This window comes from Mus caroli, unplaced genomic scaffold (assembly GCF_978045245.1).
Source record: "Mus caroli unplaced genomic scaffold, Mus_caroli_1 scaffold_16, whole genome shotgun sequence".
Lineage (NCBI taxonomy): Eukaryota > Metazoa > Chordata > Mammalia > Rodentia > Muridae > Mus > Mus caroli.
The window spans coordinates 87,707,501-87,718,289 of NW_028227271.1; the positions used below are offsets into that span (position 1 = coordinate 87,707,501).

Below are 10,789 nucleotides of genomic sequence, written 5' to 3' on the forward strand. Positions count from 1 at the left end.
AATGATGCAGTTGATTCTTAACATGGAGAATAAAATTAATAAATTATGTTTCTCTGGAGGCCAAAAGCCAATATGAGAGCATGTTGAAAATTAATTTCTCCCAAACTACCTCCCTTAAAGAGAGCACTGAGTTTATAAGGGTAGCTTAATTTTTTTTCTATTTCTTGATTTTTATGCTTTGCTTTACGTTTTTGAGTCCACAGGTTGCTGCTTTATGTGTGGGGCATTCCTCCTGTGCCTGTTCTTATCTAAAGACATGCTACCCTCATTCTGCAATCTCTTCTCAAATTCTGTGGCTTTACCTCCCACTTAGCTTCCTCCCAGGTCCTTTTCCAGTCAGACAGTGAGAGCAGGGTGGTGGAGAGAGCAAATGCATTTCTAAAATTGGTGGTGGGCCATATTGACAAAATCACATTAGTTCCCGGCATGTAATGAATTCTCAGGTTGGAAATGGCACTTCCTGTTACCCATTGAATCATCTCCCAGAAAGAAAGCCAAGTTAAAAAGCATAGATGCTTACTCTTAAATGCACAGCGTCTTTGAAGTGGAAGTTAAGAGGGGTGGGAATAATGGTAATGGGAAAGGTACAGCACACTAGGTATGGATAGAAGACAGCTGCTGCACTTCTACACTTGGTGGAGGATGGAAACCCCAGGGAGACAAACCAACTGGAGGAAGAAGTCACAGTCTATTGCCCAGGATGATATATAACTGAGAACTCAATGTGTTCTTTGATATGTCTCATTGGTGGTGTTTGTGTTCTCAAACAAAGTCTAACACATACTAAATAAAAAGAGCTGCTTTTAAATTATATTTCAGAAAGTTTGAATTCTCCTCATAAAATTAGTAAAAATCCTCGTTCTTATGAATTTTGTCTGATGAAAACCAAGTAGTAGGGACACAAATTGAAGACATTTTATTAGGACAAAACAGGAATTAATTTAAATAAAAAAATAAATATTAATCAGTGTGAACAAAAATTCCACATTTGTGGAGAGCCAATCTATTTGGTAGATAGATGATAGATAGATAGATAGATAGATAGATAGATAGATAGATAGGCAGATAGATAGATAGGCAGATAGATTCAGATAGAGCTTTAATTTTGCATTACTATTTCCCAAATCCAGTTTTCTAAACTATATTTGAAGGTGCAAAATATCACGTATATACCATTAGTATATCAAAATATTACTTATATATCAAACTGATTATGTGAAAATAATTTTGAACATAGGGCATAGTTTCCTAAAATTCCATATGAATATTTCATCTTTATTGTTTTTCAATGTTTCTGAACAAATTTTAGAGGCAATGAATGATAATCCAATATATAAGTTTATGACACAAAGTTTTGTGGCTCCCTCAAAGATTCTGACTAAATTGAATTTTTTAAAGGTGGTGCTCTGGCTACATGTGCTAATGAAGAGGGTGGAGCCCATCTAGGAGGTAGCATTTCTGGTTGCTGCCTCACACTGGGCAGAAGCCCAGTCTCTATGTGAACTCAAGTTCAGTGGAAACCTTTGCATCAATCTTGTTGTGAGTCCACTATGGTTTTCAATCAGTTTTCTCAGTACGTTTTAATATTTACTCTTGAATATAAATGTTTGTAAACTCTAAGTAGCTTTCTGACATGAAAACTTTCAAAAGAATAAAGTCAGAAACAAGTTTTTCCTTATTCTCCTAGAATCATAAGAGTTTTTTAAGGTTATGACTTTCTTATTCAAATAAAATTACATTACATATTTACAATTAGAAATCAAGCACAGTAGGTGCTATGAAATCATAAAAGTGAGTTTAAAATACGTCAATTATTTTTATATGTTGAATCTTTCCTTAGATATAGATTAAATGTAGATCTTGGAATTATTAATAAAAAAGCATTATTCCACATATATAAAGACAAATAAATGTGTCTCTGCAACTTGAATGCATTTTTTTCTTTAATGGTTCACACTAATATAACCTATGAATATGTATAAGGAATACTTCATTACAGGCATTCACTATTTGCATCTTATAGAACTCATTACAAAGCAAAGTTATTCTGATTTGAAACTATAATAACTCTCTTCATTGTCAAAATTTACATCAAACAGCTGAATTCTGAATAAAACAGTGCAAGATAGATGAATACTCTTTTATAAGTAAGTGTCCACATAACAACTTTAGGGATTTCTCATTTAATTCTTGAAGTTGGACATAGTGTCAGGAACATGAAAATCTGGAAATGTTGAAGTATAGTTGTAAAAGGAAAGGAGACAAATTCAAAGCCTTGTTTAAAGAATCATTTGGGACTGTAGGTGCGTAGTAAAATATCATGAAACTTTTTAAAAGTTTAGTTTGAAAAGAAACACAGAGAAATACACAGAGACAGATGCAGAAAGGATGAAAATATTTAAATTTCTCCATTTTGAGACAGATGAAGAGGATTTGAGAAAGAAAATTTTTTCTTACTTTTCTTCACACAATTAATTTATCCCAATATGAGCTAAGTCAATATTACTTTAGACTATAATAAGCTGCTACTATTTAGAAATATTAGTGATAAGGTAAATATTTTTCCTTGGATATTTTATTAGTACTTGTGTTTGTATGGCTATATAAAACACAACATAGTTAAGTCTTTGTACATGTTCAATATAAAATAAATGTGCTCTTAAGATTATCAGTTCCCTCTATAAATGTGAAAAAAAAAGTCAAGTGCCTATTGAGATGACCCTGATGTAGATAAAGTGGTCAGACAATTAATTTTAAATCCACACTGTAATATTAAAGCTTTGTACTGGCAAATGTGAAATTATTAAGGTATTTTTTGCTAAGCCTCTAACATTATATAAATAGGATTTTTTATTTCTTTTTTATGTAATAGATTTCCCACCCACCATATGTGTGGGCAAAGAGATTATATTTTACAGTCCTCAAGAACCATGAAGATTAAATGGCATCAATTATTTCTAGTCATAGCTTTTCAAAATATCTAATACACACTATTCATTAAATTATCTAAATCTACAACACATAGTATAATTCAGTTTAACTTTTGGAAAAGAAAAAGTATTCTAATGCAAGTTTTATCAATTTCTATGATTTATTACCTATAATGACCTGTTCCAAAACACTAAGCTGTATTATATTTCACCATTATAATCATTAAAAATTATCAATTAATTGTTATGAGCACATAGAAACTATTGTGTTATTTCAGCCCATCTTTTGTAAATACGTTGGGTCCATACAAACATGCTCATGTAACGAAGTGCCAGTATGTGCAAATATATAAGTTTAATTGAAAACACAACTGTAAAACCAAATAAGCATTTGAAGACACAAAGATATAACTATGTAATTTGTACTAGGTGGTTTTTCTTATAAAATAAATATTTGATGTATTAGATGTGTTTAGATTGATAGTAATAAAACATGTAGATATGAATATGTTGTAAACCAGTTCTAGAAATTACATGGAATTCTACCATATCCAGACTGTAGAACAGACACAAATCTGGTAAGGATTCTAGAAAAACAAACCAACAAACAAACAAAAAACCCCAAAACAAAACAAAACAAAACAAAACAAAACTATCCCTTAAAGAATGATCAGGGCTAATATTGCATTTTTAAAATAATATATATTTTGTCATTAACTTTGTAAAATTGTTGTTTACTTATTTATTTGAGGAAGGTAGAGAGGAAGCACATTGTGCCACAGCTTGCCTGTGTGTGTGTGTGTGTGTGATTGTGTAGAGTGTGTGTGTGTGTGCATGTGTGAGTGTATGTGTGTGTGCGTGTGTACACGCGTGTGTGTATGCGTGTGCGTGTGCATATGTGTGTTTCTAGGCTAGAGGGCAATTTACACAAGAAGGTTCTCTCCTTCCAATGTATGGGCTCTGAAGGTCAAATGAAAGTGCCTCTACAGGCTGAGGCAGCTCTACATTTCTCATTACCAGTGTGCATTTTCCTAGATAATATATGACATCATGTTTCATTACATGTAGTAGCTTTCTCCTTGTTAGTAATCCTTCCTTAGATCATTATTTCCCGATGAGCATGACCTTGTGAGATACTGTCAAAAATACAAGATAAAGGTTCACCCTGCGTGGGAACTTTTGGCAATCATATAGAGAATGCTATAGGTGCTTCCTGTTTTAACACAAATTCTACCAAACATAGCCGCTTCTTCAAGCATAGCTGAGGACTTATTAAACTTCTAACTGAAACATTAAATGACAAATCTTGGTACCTAGCATTTCCATTAAAATTTATAATATCAATTTGAGTTGAAAATCCAATAAAATAAAATTAAGTCACCTTTGTTCTTCATAATTATAGAACAAATCTCCAAACTGTATAAGGAGAAGTCTTTTAAATACATACTTATGGTACAACTTTGAAGTTTTTTAACCAAAAAAAAAAAGTAACTTCTTTTTTTTATTGATACAAATAGAAGAAACGGGAGCATTAATTCATCATGTGACTGATATTAGTTGTCTTATTTAATAAAATAGAAATGATAACATTTTATATTACTCAAATGCTTGGCTCTTCTATTCTCCACCTTCTGTCCTAAAAGTATAATAAAATAAAAAATAAACACACATACACATATGCACAGACAGACAGACTGACAGACACACACATACACAACACACACACACACACACACACACACACACACACACACACACGCGCACACACAGAGACCACACTAAAAATAAGAACAACTGAAAATAAGAATAATGTTTCCATTGTTAGTTCTCAAACAATATTATCAACTTTCACAAAAAGCATTTTAATCAACTAAGTGTTTTGCATATACATATGTGTAGCATTAATTGGTTTTAATGTGCTATCAAAAAGAAAAAAAAAGAGAGAGTCTTGTGAAGTTGGGAAGAAAATAATTCGGGAGGATATGAGAGGACTGGGGTATGGACTGGGGAAATGAGCAGATATGATCACAGCTTATTGTATATATGAAATTCTGAAGACTAGACAGAACATTATAGCAAAAGTCCATATTGTGACTTTTACATTGTGGGAGGTGTTTGGCAATAATGCTCATGTATAATGTCTTAGACAGTTTCCACAGTATCCATGTTCTTTGTATTTGTAATGTGGCTATAAGAGCATCTCTAAGAGTGCTAAATTTAGGAATAAGCACAACAACATGTTAGTACTGCAATGGGGATGTTTAAAATTGAAAGGAGACTTCCCTCACTGTGTAATTTGTGGCATACTTTAGTGATGAGCATAATGGTAGTTTCAGGAAGAGAACTAAAGTAATTCCTAAGGACACTTCTGCCAGGATGGATTAAAACCACTAGAGTTACTGCATTCCATCTCCTCCCTCTCTCTCTCTCTCTCTCTCTCTCTCTCTCTCTCTCTCTCTCTCTCTCTCTCTCTCTCTCTCCCTCCTTCCCTTCCTCTCTCTCTCTCTCTCTCCCTCTCTCTCTCTCTCTCTCTCTCTCTCTCTCTCTCTCTCTCTCTCTCTCTCTCTCTCTCCCTCTCCCTTCTCTCTCTCTCTCTCTCTCTCTCCCTCCCTCTCTGGCTCTGTTTCTGGCTCTTTCTCTCTCCCTCTTTCTGATCTATCACTGTCTATTTATTACCCATCTATCATATTTATAAGCTTCACTCATCTTCATAGAATTTACCTCATATAACAATGTCTTTTGCCAGTCTACCATCTTTATAACTTATCTATCATCTACTAAGCCCTAACTGTCATCAATTTATCTACTTACCCATCTACATATCTATATCTACCCATCTTTCTAATCAAATTTTCATCATTACTACATTTGTACAGATACCATTGCCAGTATTTTATAAGCAATCAAACAAACCCTTTTCTATACATAACATGATGCTCTTAAATGTTGCTTTTCCTCCGGAAGCAATTAAAATATCAATTCTAGATCTAAGGCTCCTAACTTTTATATAAACTCAAAATTAAGACAGCATTACTTTTTTCAACAACTAAGGATGTATTTAAGAGACAAGTTACTTTTTCAAAAAGTATAAAACACACAGAGAAGGAGAGATATATTAGTCTTAGGCAATATTTCACTGTCCATAATAAAAACTGGTCCTACTTATAAGCTTAGAATCAGATAAAGCAAAGTTCATTTCAACCATTTTTCTTTTGGTTCTTTTAGTCCTATGTCAAATACTTTCTTTCCTCCAAGAAGCTCCACTTAAGTAGCTTTTTTCAGTAGCAAAATGCACAAGAATCCAAGTATGGAGTTTTTCATAAATATCTTACTCCAATTAACTTACTATACACATTCTGATGGAATTGTGAAAAAGATACATTAAAACACCACATAAACTTGTAAGTATAAATATTCAAAATGTTCTACATTTTAAAAAGGATCATACTTTTTCAAATGCCAATTTAATTCTATAGTATACTTAAATGTTCACTGAAGTGAATAGAAAAACTCATGAAAACAGATCAAACTAACAATCAGATACACTGATGTAGTTTCAAGAGAGATAATGACTGAGCAATGCAGTTCTCTTCCACAGGGAGCAAGTTACAGCCAACATTTGCTGATGACACATTTGTATGCATTCTTTAAATTAACTTTGATTTCACTTGATTCTTTCTTGCAAGTATTAAACTTGTCATGTTAGTCACATAATTTTTATTACATAATCTTAAGCACTTGCTAAAACACTGTGGTTGACTTCCCTTTTATATTCCTGAATATATATTATAGAAAGTAATGTCTGCCTCATAGGATACCAAAGGAAAGGTTATACACACAGGCAAAACAATTGAAATAATCTCTCTCACCTGGTGAGTATACAGTGGAAAGGATAAAGTACGGAATGAGCAGTGTATGTAAAGGAACAGAAGAAAAATGCAAAAGTGACCATATGCCATGCAAGGTGACATTCAGAACAGGTTCTGATCTATGTACAGTTTATCCAGTCAAGCAAAGCGGCACATCATTTAAAAGCATAATCTTACATTAACTTGAATTATGCACTGGGTACATGCAACTACCACAATAAATTTTTATGTCAAATATGCATATAAGATAATAGTGGTATAGTTATTGGTATAGCCAGTTCAAAAACTGTTTTAGGTAATTTATAAAAAGATACTGGAAAATAATATTGTTCATGTTTAAAAATTGCATAATATTATATAACTATTGTCTTATTAGAACTATTGGATCTGCTTACCTTGAAATTAGATTCATTACTTTTAAACTAATATTGTCATCTGCTTCTATTTTACATTAGTTTGCTTATAATTTATACCCCAAATTTTCCCATTTTTCAAAGTGTATAGATATTAGATGTTAACGTTTATGTCTTTTCTACTAAATGAATATAATATTTTATCTACTCTACACTGCAGAAGACTTGCCTCCATCTGATGATAAATTCAGTGACAGAATACAAACACATGCTGCTCATTTCTTTCCAAGTTCTGTCGTGAAACAAGATGGAACAGCCTGCTATCTGATCTACCTTATCTTTTATAATATCTGTTGAAACTGTCATTCACTGTTTTCATGGTTACACAAATGCATCCCTCACTTGACAGAGCATTGCCTAGGCAATAGGCAATCACTGTGCAATTCTGAAAATATTGTCCATGTTTTATCAAGTACAGGAGATTTTAAAAAAATCAAATTAAGACTGTGAAAGATAGATAATTGATTTAATAAAAATCTATTGATTTCACAGAAATCAGAATAGAATGTCAAATGAAGATTTTCTCCCATGCTACAAAAGTTATAACTTTTATTTGATATTACTAAAATCATATATTTTTTCAGATTACATGATTTGGCCATATTATTTAAAAAAAAATGATCCTTGGAAATCTCTTGCTTACAACATAATCCATGAAATGACAATAAACCTCCAAAAAATGACCAAGTTTTCACAAATCAATAATTCATTATATTTTCACCAAAGCATAGATCAGACAAATTATCACAAACTTATTTGTTACAGTTAGTAACTTTCATTATGCCATTTTGATACATAACAGTCTCTGAGAACTTCACTCAATTTAAAGTGGCTAAATTCTATCTCATTCTGAAGACATTATAAACAACGTTGAAAAATAAAACCCATCAAGCCTATTGGTAAGATCGTGGGGCTTTCAAGAAATTACTTAATGTGAGTAGTGATATCGATTCTGCAATCAAAAGGCAGAACAATTACTCCCGGTAAAACAGTCCATATTCTTATCATTCCAGGCTTACAAATACCAAATTTTACCTTTGGCAGACTTTTTTTTTTAATTTTCACTAAGTTTCGACATTATTAAATGGTCCAGTTGCAGCCAACAGGTACATACATTTATAATGTGTCCAGCAGTGACAGCCACACACATTTGCTGGAATATCTGTGATCAGGTAAAATTATTGCATTATTCTTAAAGCATGAAAGCCATTGACATATGAGACATGTTTTAAGTCTATTATCTCATTTCTTATCTACAAACCATTCACACGAAATTATGAATAATGGTGCTTTTACATTTTTCCCATTCTGACTCAAAGTAGTTAACAAAAGTTCCGAGAGAACTAGAGGACCATTTCAAATTCACATAAATAAGACTATAAATGATCACATTTTTTGAAAAAGGGAATTCAAAGCTGCTACCAATGAACCAATACAGTTTGAACTTTGGTTTTATTATTACAGTATTAATCCAAAAGCAAATTTAAAGGACTATCAAAATAGGTTGGAGAGCGCCAGGAATTTTAAAAAGTCGAATGGGAATGAAGTTCTCCATATTTTCACCCTAAGCATATTTTTTCAAATATTATAAAACATATTACCTGCTACCAAATAGTGGAAGAGAACAGAGCAGCCCCGAAAAATACTTGAGTGGAGAAAAGCAATATCTAGCCTACATGATAAGAAAGCAAAAACTGCGATGCTTCTGTTTTCCAGCAAAAGAATAACGCTTACCTTGTTTAGCAATAGAACGCAGTTATCCTTGCTCAGCAGGGTTGATTCTGTTGTTGCTTCTGTCTCATCCCTTCCTTTCCCCCTTTTACAGTGTCTCCCCAGCTGACTCTTCATGCATCTCGCTGAGCCTCTCTTTCAGCACCACTTTTAACTCAGACAGGCAGGAATCTGAAAGCAAAGGAACTCTCTGATTGGCTTCCATTTCGCGTTCCTGATTAATAAGAAACGTCCCTCATATAAGAAGATATTGCAGCTGATGGCGCTGCAGGGCTCCAGGTTTGAGGATGGACTGTGCAGACCCCTTTTGGGCAGGGCGATTTGCAAGTGAATAAAGTGGAAGGACTGAGGGAGCATTTGCTAAAGACCTTAAAACAGAAAATAACCCAGTGTTTTTAGGCTCTGCTAATCAGCTCTGTTTAATCTGTTTGCAGTTGGGAGAGGAAAGGTCACAGCGCGTCCGTAACCCATAAATCATCTGCGGAATATGTGTATCACGTGGAGCTTGTTCAAGAAGGAGTCTGCTCCGCGAGTACTCCTTGCACAATACCCTGCTCCCTACTTCAAGGCAATGCCAAAATTCCAAGTCTAACAAACAAAAGAGAAAGAATCCTGAATAGGTTCATCACCAATAACCGTGAAATTTCATTAGTATCTTTAGCTTATTACATAAATCAGCTCTCAAGAAAAAGGGAATTTTAAAATGTCTAATAATTGGTGTCTTGCCACGTTATTTTTTTCAGTAAAGGGAACAGTTTCACATCATTTGAAATTTCAAGACTACTCCTTGTTTGACTTAAATCCACCATTGAGAATGTTTGTACTCCCTGGGTCATGTTTAAAAATAATAGTGGTCCTAGCCACATCACAAAACTACATGAGCCATCTGTGGAAGTCCCTGAGGTGTGTTGTAGGAGTCTGAGAGAAGGTAAACCCTCAGAGTAGACCAGTTTCAGAAGGGAAGTCTCTTTAGTACTGCTGGAAATGGCACAATAAGAGAAGTATTGATGAGTAGATAAATCCTCCTGAACAGAACTTTAGAAATAGTGGGATGAATTGCACAGTGGGAGTATGACTCACTTTATCATGGCTCGTTAAGTCACAGTAAGTAAATAGCTTAAGTGCCAAAAAATATCAATATCCTATTTGATGCTTCAAAGAAAAACAGATAATAGAAAAAAAATCTTTCTACATTTTTCTTCTAATAGGAAAGCTCATCTCATGAATGGAATACAGACGATAAAGTCTCCTGCAGAAGACCTTAGGAAAAGGTGTGTCTGAAGAAATGGCACAATTATAGAGGAAGTGTAACTCTATATGTCCCCAGGTAACTTCCCCACTGCAAATGTGTAGTGGGTAAACTAAAATAAATATATAGAAGTCAGGCAAAAAAAAAAAAAAAGTAAGTTTGAGTGTTTTATTTATCTAAAAATAAAATTAGGGAAAATGCAGATTTTCATATTTTAATGCATTTAGGTGTTTGGGGTGGCTTAATTAATTCTTCACAGACATTGCCTAATTTCTGGAGGCAAAAAGAAAGAAAGAAAAAAATGAAAAATTCACAAGTTCCCTCAGCCAGTTTACATATTACTTTAAATAAAATCACAATTTTAAGAGAACACATTGTTAATACAGAGATAAACTATTGTATGTAAGTCTAGGAAAGTGAACTAAAGAGAATATTTTATCATAGTTTAATGTAAATATTCACAGGTATAAAGCTTTTCAATCCCTTATGTTGTGCACATTTAACTCCCCAGTGAAACATTGCTGCAAGGAAAACCTGTTTTGTGAGAAATCTACAATCCAACAGAGTATTCCGTAACCTAATTTCAAGCTATTTTTA

General features: G+C 33.3%; 1 protein-coding gene across 1 annotated transcript in view; it reads right to left on the reverse strand.

Moving 5' to 3' along the window:
- Nucleotides 1-9,305, reverse strand: part of Cdh9 (cadherin 9) — a 121,157-nt gene extending 111,852 nt beyond the window's left edge. Inside the window, exon 1 of the mRNA XM_021183074.3 lies at nucleotides 8,947-9,305. The gene's annotated coding sequence lies outside the window, so the exon portion shown is untranslated. The remainder of the gene's footprint in view (nucleotides 1-8,946) is intronic.
- Between the last annotated feature and the right edge of the window lie 1,484 nt (nucleotides 9,306-10,789).